This window comes from Myotis daubentonii, chromosome 11, assembly GCF_963259705.1.
Source record: "Myotis daubentonii chromosome 11, mMyoDau2.1, whole genome shotgun sequence".
Lineage (NCBI taxonomy): Eukaryota > Metazoa > Chordata > Mammalia > Chiroptera > Vespertilionidae > Myotis > Myotis daubentonii.
Window position 1 is genome coordinate 42435214 of NC_081850.1, and position 27432 is coordinate 42462645.

At 40.4% G+C, this 27432-nt stretch overlaps 1 long non-coding RNA gene across 1 annotated transcript in view; it reads left to right on the forward strand.

Annotated features, from left to right (window-relative positions):
• Positions 1–1587: 1587 nt before the first annotated feature.
• Positions 1588–27432, forward strand: part of LOC132212773 (uncharacterized) — a 41091-nt gene continuing 15246 nt past the window's right edge. The window contains exons 1-2 of the long non-coding RNA XR_009447782.1: positions 1588–1677; positions 15417–15544. This is a non-coding gene — a long non-coding RNA (uncharacterized LOC132212773). The remainder of the gene's footprint in view (positions 1678–15416; positions 15545–27432) is intronic.

Consider the following 27432-nt stretch of genomic DNA (forward strand, 5'->3'; position numbering starts at 1 on the left):
CCTGCAGAGAGAACAAGGGGTGCATTTCTTCTCCAGTGGGAAGAGTTACTTAAGTGACAGTTTAGGATTAAGGAGTGACATCATTCCTACTTGGAAGAGTCTGGCTGGATTTGGTGCCATTTTTGGAAAGTGAGAGTGATGCACCAAGAATGGTAGACTGCTGAGAAAGAAAATTATGTAGAAACCTCCCAATCCCCCTGAGTTTTATTCAAGAAGGAACTCAAGGGCAAAAGACAGCCTGGGCACCAAAGTGCAGGTTCCTGCTAATAGTCTTGATATGGAAAGAATTGTGTGCCTGAACTACTTCAAAGCATATTTGTCTGATCCCATACATTTATTTAGATGGAATCTTAGTCTCACAGGTTTTTACATAGAATGTTCTATCTTGTCTTGTGTTGAGGGAGGGTATTTCATGAGAAGAAGAGGGAAAATGCTGAGATAAAAATGGAGCATAATTTGTTTATGAACCTCCTCTAGAATAGTCATTGCCATAGCCTCTGTGTGCCTTAAGCTTGTATAGTTTGTGGTTGGAGGATAGGATTGCCCATGCTGACAGAGAAGGTGGTGGCAGACTGGGTAATCCAATATGGAGTTTAACACACATCTAAATAAAAGTAAACATGTTTTTGGCAAATTGATAAATGATAAGAAGATCAGCTTCCTGTCTTCAATAGGCCAAACTGTGGTTGATTAGCTTAATGCTTAGTTAAGGTGATAGAAGTTGAATCCTGGAAAGGACCAATTTTCTTTTCAGAAACCCACTCTGCCCCACTGATGAGGCACACGGCTAAGCTCAGCATCTTCTGCAGGGCAGTTATTTTACATATCTATTTTCTCACAGCTTCTTGTCAGTAAGTTTTAAAATAAACAGACTAGAAATACTGGTTATAAGAGGAACTGATAGAGAACATTGATGATACCATCCCTACTGGAAAAAGTCCAATGTGGCACCTTCTGGATTTGTAGGCAATAATATCTTTTGAATTCAAAGCAATTCAAGACTGACCCCAGGAAAGGGTTGGACTGGGGGCAAGAATGCTAATTTTAGTAAGTTTTAGTAAATTTAGTATACCTCTGCCCCTCCCTGCCTTTTCAACTTCTCTGTGCTCAGTTTATTTTGTTAATCCTTTGAGATGTTCTGAACTCCAGTCTGTGGATGGGGGAGGCAGAGCGGCACGCAGACTCCTCTTGGCGCTGGCATACAGGCATGTTAACTAGAAGCATACGTGGGGCCAGTTATTTGAATTGAAAACAGACTTGAATGAAGAGCTAGCTATATTGTGTTCCAATATCTCCATGTCCAACAAGTTATCAGCAGGTCATGTGGAATGAAAAGGTCTTCCAGCAAGCTGGGCTCATCACCGCCTAGTGATTTAATTTGAGAGCCCAGATGGTAAATTGGACTTGACGTAAAACAGCAGCCAAGGCCGAGCGTCTGCCGGGGTGTGCTGGGCTTGCCTTGGGCTGACCTAACCAGCAGGCCTGCTGTCACGTCTGAGTCATCTGCTGTCAGAGGACAGCTCCCTGTGGGAGGTCCAGGTTTCGAACGTTGCAATAGTCTAGACAGGAGGTGACAAACACGTTGACCTTTGGGGCAAGATTGATCTCTGTGGTTTTTGACAGGAGGCCTTTCCAGAAGGGAGTCTCAGGAGGAACAATCTAGAAGCTTCATCGTCTGTGAGTAGAATCCAACCTATGTATCTGTTCCACCCAGACTAGAATGCCAAAGAGAGTTTCTCAAGGTTATTTATTTATTTATTTATTTATTTATTTATTTATTTATTTATTTTTAGCTAAACAAGCGATGCTTATTTATTTCATCACTTTCCCTAAAATGTTCACTCTGGACTTCAAGAGGAGGGTGTTTGCTGAGAGAAAAAGGAAAAAAGGGGGAAATAACTTACTTTGATGGTGTATCAGTTCTGAGGCCAAGGAAGGGTGCTTTTCCACATGCTGCTTCATTTAATCCTCAAACAATGTTATGAGGTTTACAGCATTACCCTCACATTAGAGAAGAAAATTAGAGGCTCAGAGATGATCAGACCTTGCCCAAGGCCATGCAGCAAGTAGTTGCTAAGGCCCAGATTTGAGCCTTGTTTTATTTTGACACTGATATCTTCCCAGGGTCTGGGTTTTCTGCTGTGGTGAGGATGATTTCAGCTCTTCCTGGAACTTTGGGAGTTATTAAAGTGTTAAAATAATTTAAAAAACAAACTTTTGCTTCTCTTCAAATCTAATTTTAACTAAAATAAAGCTTGTGTCCTCATGTTGTAGCTGTCTGGTTATTCCTGAAAGAGAACAGAGATTTTTTTGCTGAAGGAGGTGAAATAGGAACCGGTCAAGACTATATTTGGGTGAAATGGGTGAAGGGGGTTGTTGTATGGTGAGGGATGGTACTGTTCTTTTGGTGGTGATCACTTTGTAGTGTATGCAGATCTTCACTTCCAATGTTATACGCTTGAAGCTTATGTATGATATACCAATTTTACCTCAATTATAAAATAGGGTTTGGGAAACTCGGCATAAATTTCCCTTCAGAGTCATGTGACTGGGTTTGCATATTGTTGAAACTCAAGTTTTTCTTATTTTATTTTTCAATTATGTTGACATTTAGTATTATTTTAATTAGTTTTAGATTTTAGCATAGTGATTAGACATTTATATAATTTACAAAGATCCCCTCAATAATTCTAAAACCTACCTGTCACCATATATAGTTATCATAATATTATTGACTATATTCCCTATGCTGTATTTTACATAACCATGACTGTTTTGTAACTACTGATTTGTCCTAGTACTTCTTAATTCCTCCACCTTTTTCATCCAGCTTCCCAAGCCCCTCTCTTCTGGCAATCCTCAGTTTGTTTTCTGTATCTATGAACTGCTTTTGTTTTGTTTGTTCATAAATTTTGTTCTTTAGATTCCACATATAAGTGAAATCATATGGTACTTGTCTTTCTCTGGCTGGTTTATTTCATTTAGCATAGTACTCTCCAAATTCATCCATGCTGTCACAAAGGGTAAGATTTCCTTCTTCTTTTTTTATGGCCAAATAGTATTCTATTGTGTAAATGTACTGTAGCTTTTTTATTCACTCATCTACTGATGGCCACTTAGGCTGCTTTCAAATCTTGGCTATCCTATATCATCCTATATAATAAAGATGTAATATGCAAATGGTCATTACTCTTGAAGCATAACGACCCACTGTGTAACGACCAGATCACGGATCAGCAGGAGGGTGGGGCAGCGGGCTATAAGCGAGTGGCGGAGAGCTATAGGAGGGGGCAGAGCAGCAAGCTATGAGAGGAGGGTGGGGGGAGCTACAGGAGGGCGGGTCAGTGGGCGGAGAGCTACTGGAAGGCGGCAGGGAGCTACTGGCAAGCTACTGGTGCATGGATTCATGTGCAGGGCTACTAGTTGTAAATAATACTGCAATGAACATGGGGTAGATATATTCTTTCAAATTAGTATTTTGGGTTTCTTTGAATAAATTCTCAGGAGAAGGATTGCTGGGTCATAAGGCAGTTCCGTTTTTAATTTTTTGAGGAAACTCCATATTGCTTTCCACAGTGGCTGCATTAATCTGCATTCCTACCAACAGTGTACGAGGGTTCCCTTTTCTCCCCATCCTCACCAACACTTGTTATTTGTTGATTTATTGATGATAGCTATTCTGATAGGTGTGAGGTGATATCTCATTGTGGTTTTAATTTGCATTTCTCTGATGATTAGTGACATTGAACATATTTTCATATATCCATTGACCATCTGTATGCCATCTTTGGAGAAGTGTCTATTCAGGATCTTTGTCAATTTTTTAATGGATTTTTTTTTGTGTGTGTTGAGTACTATGAGTTCTTTATAAATTTTGGATTTAATCCCTTATTGAATGTATTATTGGTGAATATCTTTTTTCATTCAATAGGCTTTTTTTTTTTTCATTTTATTGATGGTTTCCTTTGCTATGCAAAAACTTGTTAGTTTGATGTAGTCCCATTTGTTTATTTTTTCCTTTTTCCCCTTGCCTGAGGAGATAATATCAGAAAAAAATACTACTAAGAGCAATGTCAGAGAGTTACTGCCTATGCTTTTTTCTAGGAGTTTTGTGGTTTCAGGTCTTACATTTAAGTCTTTTATTCATTTTGACTTTATTCTTATACTAGAGGCCCGTTGCACAAAGAGATTCGTGCAATAGGCCTTCCCTTCCCCTGGCTGCCGGCACCGGTTTTCCTGCAGCACCCAGGACTCAGGTCTTCACTCCGGACAGAGCCGTCAGTCTTCGCTCTGCCACTTCACCCTACATATGCAAATTAACCGCCATCTTTGTTGGGTTAATTTGCATGTTCTCCTGATTGGCTGGTGAGCATAGTGGAGGGATGGTTAATTTACATGTTTGTCTATTATTAGGTAAGATATGGTACAAAACGGTCTAGTTTGATTTTTTGCATGTATCTGTTTAGTTTTCCCAACACCATTTGTTTTCACCATACTGCATATTCTTGCCTCCTTGGTCATATATTAATTGACCACAAAGATGTGGGGTTTTTTTCTGGGATCACTATTCTGTTCCATTGATCTATGTGTCTGTCTTATGCCAGTATCATGCTGTTTTTATTTCTATATACTTGTAGTATAGTTTGATACCAAGTTGCATAATACCTCCAACTTTGTTCTTTCTCCAGATTGCTGTGGCTATTTGGGGTCTTTTGTGGCTCCATATAAATTTTTGTGTTATTTGTTCTAGTTTTGTGAAAACACCATTGATATTTTGTTAGGAATTGCGTGGAATCTATATATTGCTTTGGGTAGTATGGACATTTTAATGGTGTCAGTTATTCCTATTTATGAGAATGGTGTGTGTTTCTGTTTATTTGTATTTTCCATTTCTGTCTTCAGTATCTTACTATTTTCTGAGAAATTTTCAATTTCAGTCTTCAGGATCTTATTATTTTCACCTCCTTAGTGAATATTTATTTTGTATACAGCTAATTTACTGAATTCATTTAGCAGTTGTAGGACTTTTTCAGTTGACTTTTTAAGGTTCTCTATATATAGTATCATGTCCTCTTCAAACAATGGGTTTTTTTTTTCTTTCTTTCTTTCTTTCTTTCTTTCTTTCTTTCTTTCTTTCTTTCTTTCTTTCTTTCTTTCTTTCTTTCTTTCTTTCTTTCTTTCTTTCTTTCTTTCTTTCTTTCTTTCTTTCTTTCTTTCTTTCTTTCTTTCTTTCTTTCTTTCTTTCTTTCTTTCTTTTTCTTTCTTTCTTTCTTTCTTTCCAATCTGGATACTTTTTATTTTATCCTTTTTATTGTCTGATTGCTATGGCTAGAACTTCCAATACTATGTTGAATAAAAGTAGTGAAAGTGGACAACCTTATCGTGTCATCTTAAGGAAAATACTTTTAGCTTTTCCCCATTGAGTATTATGTTACTGTGTGCTTGTATATGTAGTCTTTATTATGTTAGGTATATTTTCTCTATTCCTGTATTATGTTGAGGTATGTTTTCTCTATTCATTTGCTGAGGGTTTTTAAAAATAAATGGATGCTGGATTTCATCAAACAGATTTTCTATACCTACTGATATGATTATATGATTTTATTCTTTATTTCGAAGTCCAAGTTTTTCCAACTGAATGGATCATTAACCTTTTTGCACCTAGAAAACTGATTACCATCACATAGATCCAATGTTCTCTGGACTACAATTTGCAGACACTAGTTTAAGTTTTAATAGTAGTAATGTTTCCCTAGGTCTAGACTCAGAAGCTTTATTAACTTAATCCAGGCAATGAGAATAGGATCAGTTATCTAGGTTTCTCACCACTTGTGTTCAAGACTGAACTATTAGCAAATGCAAGGACAATCCGAAATAGTTTCAAGACTATTTAAATAATATTTTGAAGATGGTGAAGATATGAAAGAAATATACAAGGCTGTCCGTATAGTTTTCTAAAGTGTGTATAGTATTTTCTTATACCCTTGAGCCCAAAACACTTGCACAGACCATCTTTTAGTAATGTGTGATTATCAAGTACAAACATTCCAAACCCAAAGGCCATTTACCTTCTGCAGTTAAATAAAAAATCCCAAATCAAAATGCTCTGGCAAAGGCAAAATGTGATCTTTTCTTTTCTTTTCTTTTAAAATCTTTCCTCCTTCTCTTTATTTTACTTCTCTTTCCTTTTCTCTTCTATTTTCCTCCCTGACCACATCTGACCACATGTACAGTCCATCTTTTCCTGAATACTTTGTCACTGTGGGAATGGATATAATGATAGTACTTACACATATACCTCTATATCTAAAAGTCTTTAACCATCTTCAAGCTGAACTTTATGTACATTATACTCATCAACTTAACAAGAGATTCCCATTGAGATTAACCAGGGATTGCGGGCTAATATAAACCATCCTGGTTGAAAATGAATTTGAGCCAATACCTCATTCTGTGAACTATCAAATAAAACTAGGTCATTCCTCTTGTTATTTATTTTGGATTTGTTGGTGTATTTAATAGTATACCAGAGGTGCTCTTTCTTTGATTTTTAAAAAACTAATTATACAGAAAAAGAGGTTTCAAAGCTAGGGGGAATTATATAAACACATTGATTTATTTACAATAAAATAGTTCACCCAGACTGCCCCTTTAAGATTTTTAAAAAAATTTATTAGAGAGCAGAAATTTTCTTTTTTTTTTTTTTTTTAAATTTTTTTATTGATTTCAGAGAGGAAGGGAGAGGAAGTGAGAGATAGAAACATCAGTGATGAGAATCATTGATCGGCTCCCTCCTGCACACCCCCTACTAGGGGTCATTGATCAGCTGCCTCCTGCACGCACCCTATCGGGGATTGAGCCTGCAACCTGGGCATGTGCCCTTGACCAGAATCAAACCCAGGACCCTTCAGTCTGCAGGCCTACACTCTACTTACTGAGCCAAACATGCTAGGGCCGAAATTTTTTTTTTTAATTTAAATTCTTTATTGTTGAAAGTATTACATATGTCTCCTTTTTAACCTATTGACCTCTCCCTGGCTGCTCCTACCCACCCCAGTAAATATCCCTGCCCCCCTACTGTCTGTGTCCATTATTTATGCTTATATGTATGCACACAAGTCCTTTGGTTGATCTCTTACCACATCCCACTCCACCTTCTACTTCCTTCCCTCCCAGGCTCGATGGTGTGTTCGATGCTTCTCTGTCTCTGGATCTATTTTTGTTCATCAGTTTATGTTGTTTCCATGTCCTGGTGGTTGTCCATGATGCTGCAGTGAACACAGAAGTGAAAATATATCTTTAAGATAGTGATTTCATCTCCTTAGGATAAATACCCAGAAGTGGATTTGCTGGGTCGGATGGTAGTTCTGTTTTTAATTTTTGAGGAATCTCTATACTGTTTTTCATAGTGTCTGCACCAATTTACATTAAAGCTGGTCAATTTTAAAGTCATTGTCCACTCTTTTTTTTTAATGTTTTAAATTAGGCCAAGCCACCCATGCCCCAGGTGGTTCAGGAAAATAGACCTCATACCAAGGAACTTACGCAGGACTGCCCTCTTCCTGTTTTTGTGTGGCTTGCTCAGATGGTTCTCATCTTCCTGGTCCCATGTTTGGATGACTTCAGAGTCTCTGTCTAGTCTGAACACCAGTGCCTGGAATCAGCTGATGAGGGTGGAGGAGGACGTTGGGCATATTTGTACAGTAGGAAGATTGATTTCCTAACTTCAATTGAACTTGAAAATACTGGTAACTTCTTGTGCTTTCTAGTTACTTCACTACACATTGGTGTTTTTAAAAGGAAAAGCTATTATGCTGGATCATTAATTATAGTCATAAATTGCTCTATTAGCACATAAAAATTAGACATGAAAACATCTCTCAAAAACATTAAACAAAACTGTTTGCTCATATCCAGCTCCCCGAGACCTGGGCATTTCTAGTAAAATGACAATTATATTATCACCTCCATACTTACCTGCCATGCTTTATAGAAAATGACTTGTACCATTTTAGTATTATTATTATTATTACTTTCAATCAATTTACATGTCAGAAGGAACTATAAAAACACCTTCACAAATCAGTTTCCAAGAGTGCCGGAAGCCGGTCCATCCTTGCTGCTTGACACAGTCGCTGTAGGGAAGAAACATCTGCACAACTTATGTTTCAAGGGACCTGGCGTATATGGCATACTGTTCTTAATATGTTTGCTCCCCCTCTTAGCGCTATGTGTTTTAAATAGGACCACCTCCCTGAGAAAGGTTGTTTTCCCAGGTTAGGGATTAACAGGACTAAGGAAGAGAATAAATCAGTAAATCCCCCTAGTGTTACAGAAAACACCATGTACTGCTTATGAAGAACTTGGACTAAGACTGTTGGTAATAAATTTGGGACTTGTTGGGCCCACATCCCCAGGGGTCTGCCCACCAGGGAAAGCACCAAAGCCTATACCCCTGGAGATCCACCAACACAGGGCAGTCCCAGGGAAGGCAAGCAGTGAGGCTGGGAGTACATAACCTTTACTGGGTAGGATAATCTCCTTCAGTCACTTCCTTGTATCTTATCAGTAGAGCAGTGACCTTGGAATAGCCCTTATAATGGAACACAGAGATTAACCTAGACAGGATTAAACTCAACAGAACTAGATTAACAAACGCCCTAACCTTTGGAATAGAATGGATAGGATTAAAATCAACTGGTATAAATGCAGATGTAACAAGAGAATAAAGAGAGAACCTGGCTACAGAACCTGGCTGGAGAACCTGACTAAAGAACCTCGCTATGCTGATCAACTGAATGCTACCTCTGTGTCATTCCTTCTTTGCTGAATCCGTCCACACCTTTGGGGAACCCCTGGGCCTACTGGGGCTGGACCCCAACACAAGAGAAAGCAGTGGAACTGGAGGAACTGGATGAATTTTCATTATGGTTAAAGACAGAAAAATAGCTAGGTAATAAGGAGACGACACCAAATAAAACCTAAAGAATTCATTACTGTTTATAGGGCTTTCTCTGTTGGTGGAGATAAAACCTTAAATAAGTTCATTTCCTGATTCTAAAGCAGGGGTGGGCAAACTTTTTGACTCGAGGGCCACAATGGGTTCTTAAACTGGACCGGAGGGCCGGAACAAAAGCATGGATGGAGTGTTTGTGTGAACTAATATAAATTCAAAGTAAACATCATTACATAAAAGGGTACGGTCTTTTTTTTTTTTTTTTTTAGTTTTATTCATTTCAAATGGGCCGGATCCGGCCCGCGGGCCGTAGTTTGCCCACGGCTGTTCTAAAGTCATCATGAAAATGTTTGTGACATGCCTATAAAAGAAATTTATTTTTAAGAGCTATCTATACTGGTATATATAAAATCCTAAGTGACCGAACGACTGGTTGACCAGTCACTATGACATGCACTGATCACCAGGGGGCAGATGCTCAATGCAGGAACTGCCCCCTGGTGGTCAGTGCACTCCCACAGTGGGAGTGCTGCTCAGTTCTACTCAGCAGACTGACCCATCCCAGTGGCCCGACAGCAGCCACTCACTCCCTCAGTAGTCCTGCAGGTCCAGTCTCCAGAGAACAGGCCAGACACTGATGGACCAGTGCCACCAGCATGATCCTGACAGTACCTCTGGCCTCCTGGAAAGTGGCCTCAGACACTGCAGCTGCTTCCCCTCCTGAGATGCTCCACGAGGAAGAAACGGTGTAAAAGTGGGTGCCAAGTGGCTCCCAACAACCTGCGTGAACATCAGTGGGACAGATCTGGATCCTGGGCAGGCAAGGGCATTCCACCACCCACCCAGAAGGCCGATTGTACCCTGGACCTCTCTCCACCCCACTCGGTACAGGCGCCAGACATAGGTCTTACTGTTGGCAAACGCTGCTGCGGGTGCCACTGCAGTGGTGCCAGCCTCTCCCCATCAGGACTGACTGGGCATGAGCCCACAGCAAGTGCAGTGGGGCCGGGATGAGTCGGAGAGACAGGCAGGAACTTTGGTGTTGGCCTGCCAGTTTTGGCCCAATCCCTGCAGGCCACCCAGAGGGACCCCATCCATGCACGGATTTGTGCACTGGGCCTCTAGTAGTGAAATAGTTCTTTATTTGTGACAGAAGCACAGATTTAAAATTCTAGGGTAGTAGTAATTTTAGGGTAATATATACATATGCATTGTATACACAGTTTTGTTAAAATGAGTAAAGGGTCCTGGCTGGTGTGGCTCAGTTGGTTGAGCATTATCCCATGCACCAAAGGTTGCTGGTTCAATTCCCAGTTAGGGCATATGCCTGGGTTGCGGGTTTGATCCCCAGTAGGGATGTGTGCAGGAGGTAACCATTGTTTCTCTCTCCCTCTCCCTTTCTCTCTAAAATCAATAAAAGACACAGTTAAAATGAGTAGAGGGGGGTGGTACATTATAAGATTGATAAAACTGTATTGGATATAGTAAACTAGATTAGAGACACTTTAACATAAGTTTAGGTAGTGAGAATTCATTTATTCATCATTCATTCATTTATTGCAGTAGGTGCCATGACGTACTGCCCTCAATTCCATACTTGGCCTGAGTGTTGGCTGCTAATGGGTTACAGCTGAGTGCTTCTTCAGGCCTTGCTGTGGCTGAAGGGAGCTGCCTCACCCAAAATGAATCCCCAACCCTCCCTGTCTGCTTGCAGTGTCTGGTCCATGTGGAACAATAAGGCCAAGCCCCATGGAATCTCCATCCAGAGCATCTTTGAAGGGACATCCTAGTTCAGTTTGCATCTGAGTCACAGATCAACTCATCCCTCTGACCATTTCCACTCTCCTCACTCTATTACTACTCTATTTATAGGGAGTGTTTTGTTTTTACAAAGACTACTCCCTATAAATTTCCTGAGTACAAATCTCTGCCTCAGAGTCTGCTTCCCAGGGACAATGACCTTATCCATCAAATAATTTTGAGCACCTATCATGTGCCAAGCATGGGTTTAGCCAGTCGTGGGCAAACTACGGCCCGTGGGCCGGATCCGGCCCATTTGAAATGAATAAAACTAAAAAAAAAAAAGACCGTACCCTTTTATGTAATGATGTTTACTTTGAATTTATATTAGTTCACACAAACACTCCATCCATGCTTTTGTTCCGGCCCTCCGGTCCAGTTTAAGAACCCATTGTGGCCCTCGAGTCAAAAAGTTTGCCAACCCCTGGTTTAGACACTGGGAATATACTGGTGAATAAGACAAAAAAGGTTCTTGCTCTCATAGGCTTGCAATCTAGTGGTGTGTGTGTGTGCATGCGCCCATGTGCCTCACGATAAAATTTCAAATAGTGATAAATGCTGTCAAGGACATAATATAAGATAAAATGTTTGATTCTTGCTGGTGTGTGTTGGTGTGTGTGTGTGTGTGTTCATGTGTGTATGTAGGATTCCAGGGAAATCCACATTGAAGAAAGGATATTTCTGCTGAGAGGCCCCAATAGCAAGAAAGAGCTTAGGGTGTCTAGGAAATGGTATTCAAAGCAGGTGCAAGAGGGACTTTGGTGACTCACATTTTGAATAGTAATGGGGATAAATGAAGAGAGCATTCCAGGACTGGGCTCCTGTCCATCTCCCAATTTATCCCTTCAAACACAGCATTTCAGTCCCTTGGCTTGCTTTCTATTCTTAAGCCAGCTTACTCTGTCTTCAGGACATCATGCTTGAAGTTCCCTCTGCCTGGATGCTCTTCTAACATCTCTATCCAAGTGTCTATCTCATCCTCCCCATCATTGCTCAAATGAGACCACATCTAAAGAGGCCTTCCCTAACCCACCCTATTTATTTACCATCACATAGCCTTTATCACCCTGCTTATTTTATCGGTTGGTTTTGTTGTTCATCTCCTCCGTTAGAATGTATGTTGTAGGAAAGTAGGTAATTTTTATAGCTTAAAAAAACACACAGCCCTAACCGGTTTGGCTCGGTGGATAGACCATCGGTCTGCGGACTGAGGGGGTCCCAGGTTTGATTCCAGTCAAGGGCATGTACCTTGGTTGTGGGCACATCCCCAGTAGGGAGTGTGCAGGAGGCAGCTGATCGATGTTTCTAACTCTCTATCCCTCTCCCTTCCTCTCTGTAAAATATCAAAATATATATATATATATATTTTTAAAAGAAAAACACACACACACACATACACACACACACACACACACACACACAAACAACAACCCAGAAACCGGATCCTGAATTACAGGTATTTTCTTGGACACTGGGGATATAAAACAATGAACAAAACAGATAAAAACCCTTACCCTCCTGGAATTCATGTTATAATGGGAAGAGATACAAGATAAAGGAGATAATAAGAAAAATAGCCTATATTAGATGGTAATAAGTGCTATGAATAAATTAAAGTAGGGAAGGAGAATGGAGGCTTAATGGAAGGGGGCTATAATTTTAAATAGGAGGGCAGTCAGAGACAGCTTCCCTTAGGAGGCGGCATTGGAGCAGAGGCTTGGAGCATGGAAGGAGGCACATCAGGAAGCCATCCGGGGAGGAGGGAGTTCTGTGTGCAAAGTAAGTTTGATATGGACCCTGAGCAGCACACACTTCAACATATGAAAGGCTAATTTTCTTCATCCTTGCTCCTTGTGTTATGACTCATGGCTTACAAGATCAGTGGAAGTTCCAAAAGAAAATTCAGTTCCATCTGAGAGTAAGCTTACTTCACTGTTCAGTATGGAAAGTCAGTTCTCCATCCTGAGACTTGTAGATGTTCACCCTTTGCAGGTTGTTGGTTCTAAGGGGATCTAAGGAAAAGTGTTTTGTCTTGTTTGTACCTGCTTTTAGACAATAATTCGAAGGCAGTCCCTCCACATAGAATTCTTAATGATACAATATCAAAAAGCCCAACATTCTTTTTAACATTGTAAATTTAATTGCTCACTAATCTAATAAAAGAGAAACATGCAAATTGACCACACCTCTGCTATGCCCCAAGTCATGCCCACCAGCCAATCAGAATGACTATATGTAAATTAAACCAACCAAGATGGCAGCCGGCAGCCATGGAGCTGGAGCAAGCAGGAGGCTTGGTTGCCATGGTGATGGAGGAAGCCAAGCTTCCCGTCTGCCCTGGCCAGCTGTGGCCTCCGCTCAAGGTAACAAAGTTTCAATTATAGAAGATAAATAAATCCCAGATGCCTGCTTCCAGCCAGCCTCCACTGGGAGCTTGGGTGGCTGGGGGCTGTGGCCAGCCTGCAAACAGCCATCAGCCACTCACCCAGGCTGACCACACCCTCATGGGGTGAGGATCCCCGCTGGGGGGCTTGGCCAGCCTGCAAACAGCCATCAGCCCCTCACCCAGACTGGCCAGGCACCCCAGCGGGGACCCCCACCCTGAAGGGGCTGTGGCCAACCTGCAAACAGCAATCAGCCCCTCACCCAGGCTGGCCACACCCTTATGGGGTGAGGGTCCCTGCTGGGGGGCTTGGCCAGCCTTAAAACAGCCCTCAGCCTCTCACCCAGGCTGGCCAGGCACTCCAGTGGGGACACCAACCCTGAAGGGGGTGTGGCCAGTCTGAAAATGGCCCCCAGCCCCTCACTCAGGCTGGCCAGGCACCCCAGCGGGATCCCCACCCTGATCTGGGACACCCTTCAGGGCAAACCAGCCAGCCCCCACCCATGCACCAGGCCTCTATCCTGTATAATAAAGGGGTAATATACAAATTGACCCTAACAGTAGAACGACTGGGAATGACTGGTCACTATGACACACACTGACCACTAGGGGGCAGATGCTCAATGCAGGAGCTGTCCCCTGGTGGTCAGTGCGCTCCCATAGTGGGAGCTCTGCTCAGCCACAAGCCAGGCTGACGGCTGCCAGCACAGCGGTGATGGTGGGAGCCTCTCCTGCCTCCTCAGCAACACTAAGGATATCCGACTACAGCTTAGGCCTGCTCCCCGCTAGCAAGTGGACATCCCCCGAGGGCTCCCGGCCTACCAGAGGGATGTCTGACTGCCAGCTTAGGGCCAATTCCCAGGGGAGCGGGCCTGAGCCAGCAGGTGGTCATCCCCCGAGGGGTCCCAGACTGGGAGAGGGTACAGGTTGGGCTGAGGGACCGCCCCCCCCCCCCCAGTGCACAAATTTTTGTGCACCAGGCCTCTAGTGTAATATAAAATTTAGTCTTTCTCCTCCTCTCTCAACCACTAAGTATTTCTGAAAGAATCCTATTAGTCTTTGTTAGTGGAAAGCAAACAGAATAATAAATGACACTACCAAACTTTTTAGATGTCCTTAACCTTCCTATTCAACTTCCCAGTCAGTGGCTTGGAGATATAATTGCCTCTGATGAAAAAGTTTGGCTTTTTCAGGTATAGCCAGTTTGGTAAAGTAGATATGGAGAGTTCTGAAATTCTTGTCACATGAAAATAATGGGAGGAACAGCAGAGAGAACCAAGGGAAGTCTCCAAGGACTTTCTTCAAGTATTGGAAGGACTTTCTTGGGATGATTCCACATTTTTTCTGTATTCCATGGGAATGCTGAGTTAGAACAAAGTTTTGGAATCTTTGCCCAAACAGATTTTAGCTAAACATAGGAGAATCATTTTAAAAGTCCTAACATTCCAATAGAATTGCTTGCCTCTGAATTTCCCACTGCTGAAAGCATTCAAGCGGGGACTGATGGAATCTATTGGCAATGTGAAGGAAGTGTTTCTGTATTCGATGCCGAGTTGAGTTGGATGAACTCTAGGGTCCTGTTTATACTAAGCTTTTGTGACTCTATGGCATGAGATAAAGACTGAGACTCAATTTATATATGAATAGGAATTCACAGGATAGGACTGATGGTCTTGCCAGTTTCTTTTTTTGTGTGGAAGGACTTTAAGTTACTGAAAGGTGAAGTGGCAAGACAGATGGAACACTATCCCTTTGACATGTGCTTCAGACACTGACTACGTGTCAGCCTGTGGTGTAAAGACAGTGGGATTCCCCAAGCAGCAGGGGACCCCAAAGGGTAGTAATGCTTCAGCAGTCTCACGTGGCTGCTGCCTCCGGTAGTGCATTTCTTTGCATGACAGCAAAATGACTGCACTGCAAATGTATGGAAAGACTAGCACCCACCAAAAGCAAGATTCCCAACTGCCTAGCTTTACATTTTTTATATTTTATTATCACAAATTTGACTTTATAGAAAAACAACCTCATAAACTTTAATTTACAGAGGGATAGAGTTGTAGAGTTTAAAGAGCCTTAGAGCTTTAATCTTTTCTCTTCCATTGTGGTGCATCCATTACTGTTAACTCAGCCTGCTTCCCCCCAAGGTGGAGGATTGTACTTCTCCACAACATTGAGGTTGGACTTGCTTTGGTCGATGGAATATGGATGTGGCACATGTCATTTCTGAGCAGAAGCTTTTAAAAGCCAATTTTTTCACTCTATTCTCTTTTTCTTCAGCCTCAACTCTATGCAGTGGTTCCAAGGTGTTGCTTTATCCACCTGGGTTACAGAATGAAGCTGAGACAGAGAAGAGCCACAGTTGGCTGTGATGATCATGTTGCAAGAGTGAAGAACCATCCTTTGTGGTAAGGCACTGAGATTTGGGGGATTATTTGTTATTGCGGCATAACTGAGAGCATCTTGACTGATACAGAAACATATTAGCTTTGTAGTAGCTAAGGGATAATGAAAGTCTATTAATTATCATGATACTCATAATAATTATACTAGGAGCTAATATGAATTGGTACTTTTTATGTGAGAGGCATTGTGTTCAGCACTTTATTTTTCACAGTCATTTAATGGAATATGTATTAACTATATATATATATATATATATATATATATATATATATATATATATATATATATGTGTGTGTGTGTGTGTGTGTGTATGTGTATGTGTATATATATATATTTGAATTTTTATAAGAGTTTATTTGAGCCATACTAATGACATAAGTGGAACAAGATTGCAAATACTCCCAAAAATAACAAAAGAAGTTTTGCAGTTTCTTTTATGCACTTGAAATTAAGGAGAGGATGTAAGGAAGATTGGAGAAAGTAAGGTGGGGATTGGATTATAGGATAATTAACAATATGACTGCTCTCTTGAGGGTCAATACCTCACTTCTGGCATTTCAAAGGTGTGGTAATCTAGATGCATAAGAACAATGGGCAAGGCTGCCTTAAAAACTTTCACTAAATGGGAGTTCCATTTTTAGTTTTTTGAGGAAAGTCCATACCGTTCTCCACAGTGGCTGCACCAGTCTGCATTCCCACCAGCAGTGCATGAGGGTTCCTTTTTCTCTACATCCTCGCCAGCACTTGTCGTTTGTTGATTTGTTGATGATAGCCATTCTGATGTGAGATGGTACTGCATTGTTGTTTTGATTTGCATCTCCTGGATAATTAGTGACTTTGAGCATGTTTTCATATGTCTCTTGGCCTTCCTTCTGTCTTCTTTTGAAAAATATATACTTAGGTCCATTGCCCACTTTTTCATTGGGTTGTTTATCTTCTCTTTGTTAAGTAGTATGAGTTCCCTGTAAATGTTGGAGATTAAACCCTTATCGGAGATAACATTGGCAAATATGTTCTCCCATGTAGTGGGCTTTCTTATTGTTTTGTTGATGGTTTCTTTTGCTGTGCAGAAGCTTTTTATTTTGATATAGTCCCATTTGTTTATTTTCTCTTTAGTTTTCATTGCCCTGGAGCAGTATCAGTGAAGAAATTGCTTCGGCATATGTTTGAGATTTCGCTGCCTGTGGATTCCTCTAGTATTTTTATGGTTTCCCGTCTTATGTTTAAGTCCTTCATCCATTTTGAGTTTATTTTTGTGTATGGTGTACCACTTCTAGGAATATATCCCAAGAAACTAGAAACACAAATCAGAAAGGATATATGCATCCCTATGTTCTTAGTGGCACAATTCACCATAGCTAAGATTTGGAAACAGCCTAAGTGCCCATCAGCAGATCAGTGGATTAAAAAACTGTGGTGCATCTACACAATGGAATTCTACGCTGTGGTAAAAAAGAAGGAATTCTTACTATTTGCAACAGCATGGATGGAATTGGAGAGCATTATGCTAAGTGAAATAAGCCAGTCAGAGAAAGATAAATATCACATGATCTCACTCATTTGTGGAATATAATGAACAACATAAACTGATGAACAAAAACAGATTCAGAGACAGAGAAGCATTGATCAGACTATCAAACCTCAGAGGGAAGGTAGGGGAAAGTGGGGGTAAGGGGGAGAGATCAACCAAAGGACTGGTATGCATGCATATAAGCCTAACCAATGGATACAGACAACAGGAGGGTGAGGGCATGAGTGGGAGGGGGAGTTGGGGGGGCGTAATGAGGGGATAAAGACACATATGTCATACCTTAATCAATAAAGAAATTTAAAAAAAGAAGTTATAGACCTGGGTTGTGACCACCCACTATGACTTTCCTGGTTAGGAATTTATGATCTTTACTCTGGGAAGTTAATTTTGATAGAACCTCCTTTTGGTCTTAAATCAATCTGAAAGATGCATTGATGACCACTTTTTGGTCAGGTAGTGTTGTCTAACAGCGCTAGGAAGGCTCATTCCTAGGAAGTCTCAGTTATTGACATTGTGTTGACCACTGGGGATAGGGCAATACTGTAATCATGGGATCTATGTTGAGGCAGGATTTTCCCCCCAAAAAGGGAAGGGCAGGTAAATGGCAGGCAGTTAGATCTTATGGCCTTCATTGTGAAAAAACACTCTGGGTCATTTCTATTCTGTGAACTATCATGATCTGAGTTTTTCCTTCTCATCTTTCTGTATTTGGTATTTAGTATAACATTTACATGAGCTGTGAAAAAAGTATTAACAGATAACTTATACATGTTCAGTAATCATAAACAGTTGGACTATATAAAAAAGCCCAAAGAACAAGTAAAACTATTATTATGACTGATATCATTAGCAGAAAGTTAAAGACAAAACAAAATGGATTCTGAGTTCAATATCAATATGTAGGTGTACAGGCCTTGTCGAGGTCTTGGGATAGCTGTCTACCTTTGTTGTCACTGGTTCCTCATCCTCACGGAGTCTTTGACATCCACAGACAGGGGTAGATGTTCATTCACAGCTAGGTGCCTGATAAGATCCTTTCCAACGAGGTTGGAGTGTGTCTTTTATTAGATTCCTTTCCAATAAACACTATCTGTAGGTGGTAGCCAATGATCTTTGAAGTCTACATCTTCTGGGAGCTCGCCAAATTCACCTGATGTGAAGCAAGTTGCCAGTAGGACACAATGGGACCTTGTGCGTACCGAGCATTGAGTCAAGGTCTATGGCGTGGCCCTGGATGGCTTCCTCAGATTCCTGCAAGGTACTAAGTAAATGTTGGCACTAAACCTGTGGAGAATTTTTATAAGAGTTTATTTGAGCCAAATGATGACACATGCTGGGGAGCAAGATCTCAAATGCTCCCCATAATATATATTTTATAGATGAGAAAACTGAGGCAGAGAGTTCAAGTAACTTGCTGAAGGTCACATAGCTAGTGAGTGACAGAGCCAGGATTTGATCTTGGTCATGACCAAGTCCGGAAGACAGCAGTTTCTCTGAGTTGTTCCCTGAGTTGTCATTCTTCTTTGCTCCAGTTCTCAAACGTCTCATCTATAAAATGAGGGTAGCAATACCCTTCTCTTGATGCTGTTTTGAGGAAAGACCCAGATAGAGAAAAGGCTTTCTGTTTTTTTCTCTGCTTCCCAGGATCATGGAGGCAGAACCTCAGAAAGATCCCAGAAGGTGGTTGACTGTGGGACATTTAAACTAATAGTAAGTTCCCCTTGTTTGACCTCTTTTGGCCATACTCCAAAGCAAGGATTCAGAATGATTTGGTCAGACACCCATCAGGCTGTGATCAGCCATAGCAGGTCCAGAATGGCTATGGTAAGATGAAAGGCCAGGACAGAAGCTTAACTATGACAAGGCCTTGAGAAAAGTGGCATGGTGTCAGTGCTGGGATGGTTAGACAAAAAGGGACCAAATAAATTTGTCTCCGTTTTTGGATCTGAATGAAAATACGAAGTACAGAGGGAAAGTGCTCCAGAAAATCCGACAAACAACTTGGTTTGGTTTGTTCATGAAACAGTAGGTGGATTGGAGAATGTCATAACAAACCACAGAATGACCACAGAAATAACTGTGCATAGCTTTTAGCCAGATTGTTGAGATATCAGCTGTTCTTTCTGAAACAGTCTGAAAAATACTACACCCTACTTGGAATTTTTAAGCCCCAGGGAGAAAAGTGAGAGGCCACTATTTTTTTGCCCCAGCAACTCTTGCGTTCCTTCTATTTAAAACTAACAGCATCTGTCCTCACAACACTGGCTATTTACTTGGTTTTCTTCTATAGAATGACTATGTATGTATGGAGTTTGGTGTGCCCACAATGTAAATGAAATAGTCCTTTCTAGAAGGAGTTTATAATAGTTCGGTGATTGATCCTATTTACCTCATTAATCCTATTATCTATCTATCTATCTATCTATCTATCTATCTATCTATCTATCTCTATATATATATAGTGTGTGTGTGTGTGTGTGTGTGTGTGTGTGTGTGTGTGTGTGTGTGTGTAGGGAAAGAGGAATGGAGAAAATGAGAGAGGAGAGAAAACCTAAGTATGACAGTCATTGATCTTCTTATCATGGTAACATTAACATCAGTATGCTTCCAAATTAATACCCATTCCAGTTTTTTTTGACAGAAGAACCAGGGTCACAAGATAATGAAAATATATCAGGGTGAAGGAAGCAGTATGGGAAGAATTTTAAGCTTTCTCCAAATGGTAATAAAAAGGGTGGTTTTCTTGTTGCTGTTCCTCTCCCTCCTCATCTTCTCCTTCCTCTTCATCTTCTTCGCCTCCCTTTTAATTCCTTTTTAAATAGTAAACTATACATAAAATTTACAATCTTAACTATTTTTAAGTGCACATTTCAGTGACATTAGGTACATGCACATTGTGTATCCACCATCATCATCTGTCTTAAGAAATGACTCTCTGTACCCATTAAATTATAACTCCCCATTTCTTCCTTCCCCTCTCCTCATCCATGGCAACCACCATTCTACTTTCTGTCTCTATGAATTTGACTTCTCTAGGTACCTCACATAGTGGAATCACATACTATTTGTCCTTTAGTGATTAGCTTCTTTCACTTAGCATAATGTCTTCAAGGCCCATCTGTGTTGCAGCATATGTCAGATTTTTCTTCCCTTTTTAAGGCTAAATAATATACCACATTGCTTTCATCTATCTGTGAATGGACACTTGTGTTGATTCTACCTGTTGGCTATGGTAAATAATGCTCCTATGAACATGGGTGTATAAATATCTGTTTGAGTCCTTGCTTTCAGTTCTTTTGAGTATATACCCAGAAGTGGAATTGCTGGATTATTTGGCAATTCTGTTTTTAATTATTTTAGGAATTGCTATACTGTTTTCCATAGTGGTGGCACCATTTTACATTTCTTCAAGCAGCACACAAAGGTCTAATTTCTCTACATCCTTGCAAACACTTGTTATTTTCTTTTATCTGTGTGTGTGTGTGTGTGTGTGTGTGTGTGTGTGTGTGTGTGTTTAATAATAGTCGTCCTAGTGGATATGATGTGGTATGACATGTGGTTTTGATTTGCAATTCTCTAATTATTAGTGATGTTGAATATGTTTTATATACTTATTGGCCATTTGTATAACTTTCTTTTGAGAAACATCTATTCAAGTCTGTTGCCCACTTTAAAATTGATATATTTGTTGTTGAATTGTAGGACTTTTAATATATTCTGGTTATTAATCCCTTATCAGATCTATGATTTACAAACATTTTCTTCCATTCTGTGGGGTGTCTGTTCATTCTATTGATAGTGACCTTCATGTGCAAAAGTTTTAAATTTAATATAGTTCAATTTATCTATTTTTTTCTTATGTTGCCTTTGCTTTTGGTATCAGGTTCAAGAAATCATTGCCAAATCCAGTTTCATGAAGCTTTTCCTCCTATATTTTCTTCTAAGAGTTTTATAATTTTAGCTCTTGGACCTATTTTGAATTAACTTTTGTATCACCTTCATTTAAAACAGAAAGAGCACTACATTATACAGATGTCACTTGCTATGTTTAAGGCCTAGTGTCTGGCACTGTATGAGACACAGATAAATGGAACATTCTGACCTCAGAAATTTAAGGATGCAGAATAGCCATGGTATGAAGCAGGAAGTGGCCTGCTAAGTTTTCCCTGAGTTCTATCTCTGCACTGGGACATCAGGTTTTATAGTGTAGTTTGTGCAAATCTTAGTTCAAAGACTACCCAGGAGAAAGTTACCAAAGAGGATAAGCTGACGAAGGTATGATGAATGACAGAGCAACGTCCCTGCTCAGACACCATTTTGCAGAAGGAGTTGCTTATTGGGATTTGTTTCCTCAAGGTGCCAGGACTAACCATAACTGTCAGTTACCCTGTCCTGTTAAGCATATGCCCAAAGGGGTTATTTTAATTCTAAATTTTATAAAGTGACCAAAAAAGGTTTGCTGAGAAATCTACGTACAGTGTAGGAACACAGGCATATATATAGCTTCAGAGTAGTCACTTCTTAATTAAAAGTGGCTAAGGAAAATGTCTGCACTATTTTGTCTGAATCTTCTTCTGGAAGCCCTGGTTGGTTCCATGATTTGCTTCTTGGTGTTAAGCCATGTCAGTTCATGCCAGTCATTACCTTGGCTCAGAACAGCTAAATTCATTCATTACAGAGAATTTTCAGCCTCTTACTTAACATTTTTGAGATTCAAAGAATAAACAAAAATTTTAAAAAATATTTTAATTGAGAGAGAGAGAGAGAGAGAGAGAGAGAGAGAGAGAGAGAGAGAGAGAGAGAGAGAGAAACATTAACGTGAGAGCAAAATATCAATCGGCTTCCTCCTGCACACCCCTGGGATCAAACCCTTAGCCCAGGCATGTGCCCTGACCAGGAATGAACCAGCAACCTTTTGGTGCACGGGATAATGCCCATCCAGTTGAGCCATACCAGCCAGGGAATAAATTTTTTTTTATCATAACATTAACCCTTTTTATCCCTTTTCACTAACTCAAATTATTTGTGTATTCATTGCACATGTAAATTTAAGCGCCACGAAAGCTGCTGTATCTCTACTACTTAGAACCGTACCTGGCACATAGTAGGCACTCATTAAACATTTGTAAAATAGATGAATGTATTGATAGAAGTTAGCTATTTTTTGTTCCTGTTTGATACTGCACAGATCTCTGCAAATTAGAATTTCTGAGTGTACAATGTTGTTCTAAATTTTTACTTTCAAATAGCTTCTAACATGTATTCTTCTCTGTGCCCCCCGGGGGAGGGTTTTTCTGTTTCCCTGGTTTTGGTGGGAGGGAAATAATTTGTGAGTTGAGCACTCCTAAAGAGGCTTGCTGTTGTTCAGACGTGTAATCCCGCTCTGGGCACTTCCTGTGTCACACCATTAAATGTCTAGCCTTGACCACACAGTTGGATTCTTTCACAGCTTCTCTGAAGTTATATGGCTTAGTTCCGTATTTCCTCCTGTTAGTATATATTACAGAGCAGACTGCCTTCTCTGCCAATAACCAACACCTATGTAACCCAGGCAACTTATAAAATTTCTTTGTGCTTTATTTTTCTTATATGCAGAATGGGGATAGTAATAGTATCAATAATTAAAATTGTTTGGGTCAGGCTCTGTTCTAAGCATTTTACATTTAATAGACTCTATTCTTCAATAACAATCCTATGAAGTACTATCATTATTCTCATTATATAAAAAAGGAAATTGAAGTACAGAAAGGATAAGTGCTTCATCCAAGGTCTCACAGATGGTAGGTGGTGGAGCTGGAATTAAAATCCACATAGTCAGCCCTAACTGGTTTGGCTCAGTGGATAGAGTGTCGGCCTGCGGACTGGAGGGTCCCAGGTTCGATTCTGGCCAGGGCCATCTACCTTGGTTGCGAGCACATCCCCGGTGGGGGGTGTGCAGGAGGCAGCTGATTGATGTTTCTCTCTCATCAATGTTTCTAACTCTCTATCCCTTTCCCTTCCTCTCTGTGAAAAATCAATAAAATATATTTAAAAAATAAAAAATAAAGTCCACATAGTTAGATTCCAGAACTAGCACATTAGGGCATATTCCCCTCATCCAGCGGTCATGAAGAGGATAAGAGATGAAAATTTAAAGTGCTCAGCAGAGTGTCTGGACCAGAGTCAGGCACTCTGTGGATGTTGATTGTTAATAGCTCATCTCCTTCCGTGACAAATGCAAGGTAGGCCTTCTGAAGACCACAAACACCAGTTGAAGACTGCAAAGGGGTAAAAGTGGATAAAGAGGGACTAAGGAGATTTAAATTGGTAGTGTTTTGTTTTTTTATTGTTGACTCTATTATAGATGTTCCTCATTATCTCCCCCTTTGTCTGCCTCTACCCTGCTCCTACACCCTCTAGGCCAGCGGTTCTCTTTTACTCGGGTCAACTAAGACCATCGGAAAACACATATATAATTATATATTGTTTTTGTGATTAATCACTATGCTTTAATTATGTTCAATTTGTAAGAATGAAAATACATCCTGCATATCAGATATTTACATTACGATTCATAACAGTAGCAAAATTACAGTTATGAAGTAGCAACGAAAATAATTTTATGGTTGGGGGTCACCACAACATGAGGAACTGTATTAAAGGGTCGCGGCACTAGGAAGGTTGAGAACTACTGCTCTAGGCCTTCACCATATGATTGTCCATGGGTTGTACATATATGCATATATATTCTTTGGTTGATCTCTTCCTGTCCTCCGCCACCTTCTTTCCCTCTCAGATCTATCAGACTGTTTAATTTATCCATGCCTCTAGTCCTATTTTGTTCATCAGTTTATTTTGTTCATTAGATTCCACGTATAAGTGAGATCATGTGATATTTGTCTTTCTTTGACTGGCTTATTTTGTTTAGCATAATAATCTCCAGGTCTGCCTTGCCGGAGGGGCTCTGTGGTTGAGTGTAGACCTATGAACCAGGAGGTCACAGTTCGATTCAGGGTCAGAGCATATGCCAAGGTTGAGGGCTCAATCCCTAGGAAAGAGTATGCAAGAGGCAGCTGATCAGTGATTCTCTCTCATCACTGATATTTCTATCTCTCTTTCCTTTTTCCTTACTCTCCAAAATCAATAAAAATATATTTTTTAAAAATCTCCAGGTCCATCTATGCTGTTACCAAGGGTAAGAACTCCTTTTTTTTATATATAGCTGCACAGTATTCCATTGTGTATATGTACCACAGCTTTTGGGAGTACTTTTAATGGAAGGGTAAGTCCCGAGTAGGGGGTAGAAGATCTAAATCAATCCATTTCTTATATGGTGAAGATGCAGAGAAGTTTAAGAACTTTGACTAAAGTTGACTTTGAGAAAAGTCTATGGAGGCAATGGCAGTTCTGCTTGTTATACCATTAAAGGAAGGAGGAGGATGCCCCAAAATGGGGGGTGACCCACCCTCTGTTCTAAACACATCGGTTTTGGGAAGAGGCGATAACCATGACAGAAGTGCCAGGCGAATGGGGAGTGAGGACAGGAGGGAGAGTTCTTCTAATCCTTGAATAAAAAATCCCACAGTTGGTCATCCTCTATGTGTCTGTTATATCCTGAAGGTATGCATGTTTTTTAAAATTTCGGCAGGAAGATGAATGGAGGTGATTTCAGTAAGGGAGAGGCAACCTACTGGCATTAAATAGATAAAATAATAAGATATGGTACCTTTTCAGAAAGCCAGGAAACATATTAAAACAGTTATAGGATCCTGCCCATATATTTGGGGGGAAATGCACATTGCTGATAAGGTTGAGAGCCTAGGAGATGATACACACACAAAAACATACAAAATAAATTATTTCAAAACTTTTTGATTTAAGAACACATGAATGGAGACATTTAGCCTTACATAAAATTCCCCAGAGCTAGAAAATTTGTTTTTAGGAAGAGTAGAAGAGAAAGTTAACTTGACAAAAATCTAAACAACCAAAAAAATACCACTAAGAAATAGGAAGTAAAAGACAAACAGTGTCTAAGTTTGGGGGTGGGATGGGATTACATTGAAATGCTATTCTTTGTAATCTCACATCACTACCCCACTTCTTAGGAGACTAGAATTTTTCTTTGATAAATATTTCATCAAAGGATTCATCTGTCAATTCACAGAGGAATGTAAGTCATGACAAAGAAGACAATGGGACATCAAGGTGGTCATAACAGCAGAAAGTGAGAAAAAAGCCTTCCATCTTCTGCTTTAGACCAAGCAGGCTTCTTCAGCTCTAATGTGAATATGAATCACCCAAGAAGCTGTTACAGTGCAGATTCTGGTTCATTCAATGGTGGTGATGATATTCTGATTGATTGATTGTGTGTGTGTGTGTGTGTGTGTGTGTGTGTGTGTGTGTGTGCGCGCGCGCGCGCGCGCGGGGGGGAGGACCTGAGATTCTGCATTTCTAACAGGCTACCAAGTGATGCAGGAGATCCTGGTGTATGGGCTTCACTTTGAATAGTAAGAGTAGACCATAGGATACCAGTGGTGACAATTACGAAAACATATACAGATTTGGGGAGAATGTAAGAGACTTAGTTTCTGTGTGTGTGTGAGAGACCCAGAGAGAGAGACAGAGAAGTAGATAGGAAGAGGGGGAGAGGGAGAGAGGGAGAAAGAGAGGGTGGGAAGGAGGCAAAGAGGGAAGGAGGGAGGGAGAGACTAAGATAAAGTTGAACTCCTTTCAGGGCAGCTTTGGGGATTTTAATGCAGGAATACAAATAGGAAGGACAGGAAGAATGGGAACATGGTAGCAATTAGAAAATGAGACTAGTACCCCAAGCTGATTAGTGTCTCTATGCTCAATTCTTAATGGATAGCCTTCCAATAGTCTCTGTTCTTTCTCATTTCATGGATGTGTACAAAGTGGGTCAATTTTGTTCTTTTCAGCCTTTTTTAACACCTAACCCTAACTCAGAGTTTGGCATGCAGTAGGTTCTCAACGAATATTTTGAATGAACAGGTTAAAAAGTATAAATGATCATACCTCCTAGATTTTCTGGGCATTGTGTCTTTTAGACCAGCTATAATACCAAATGGTTTGAAAAATCTGATTCTGGAGCCATTGGAAAGTATTAACAGGATAGGTTGAGGGCTAAAGGAGGGGGAAGAAATGAGTGGACACAATTGGTCAAATGTAAGCAATTTAAGATAGGAGACAAACATGGATTCAGCCAAAATATGTAGGAGGAAACTACCATACAATATGAATAATGCCATTTTCTTAAATACCTCATATATGCTAGATCTGGTCATAGTATATTGAGTGTCATCTTATTGAATTTTAACAGAAATGTTATTAGGTGGATATTAGGTGATAGAAACTGTGGCAACAGAGGGTAACATTTGCACAGGTCACTTGGCAATAAAGTGGTGAAGAGGATTTACATTAAGAAGCCAAGTATAGCCGAAACTGGTTTGGCTCAGTGGATAGAGCGTCGGCCTGCGGACTGAAGGGTCCCGGGTTCGATTCCGGTCAAGGGCATGTGCCTTGGTTGCGGGCACATTCCCAGTGGGTTATGTGCAGGAGGCGGCTGGTCGATGTTTCTCTCTCATCGATGTTTCTAGCTCTGTATCTCTCTCCCTTCCTCTCTGTAGAGAATCAATAAAATATATTTAAAAAAAAAAAAAAGAAGCCAAGTATAGATGCCTTGGACACTTGACCTTATGATCTGTCATCAATGCAATCCAGCGCCCAGTGTCTGCCTTCTCCAATAACCTGTAAACCCCATAAGAGCAAGAGTGTCAATTCCGTTCTTAGCTGTGTCCCCAGCACCCAGCATATTTTTTCATCTTTAGGTACTCAAAAATAATTGTCAAATGAGTGGTCAGCCCAATTTGAAATGACCCCTCCTTTCTACTGATTGCATTATATAACCTATAGAATACAAAAAAGAAGCTTTGCCCAAAGACAAGTGTTTCCTTGCTCTCAGCTTTGAGATATGTTTCTGGGAACTCCTGCATTAGGTTTGAATAATGCTTCTCAACATTTTTTTCCTGAAAACCTTCCCTTGATCACCAGTCAAAGAGCCTTTTAAGTTGTTTTTTACTAAAACCCTCTTCCATGAATTTTAATACCATAGTTTTATTGTATATCTGATACGTATTGTGTGTATTTCTGTGTTTTATACATAATATGGGTAAGATTTTTTCCCTGCTCCCCTGTCCCAAGAACCAATATTGGTCCCTTAGGAAAATGTATGAATGAGAAGGATTGCGCATCAGAGAAAAAGTAGGAAAGCATTCAAAATATCTTTTACTTTCATTCAATTGAGTTGCAGTGACGCAGCAGTGATGCCGCAGAGATGGCCAGTTACATCCCCCAATCCAT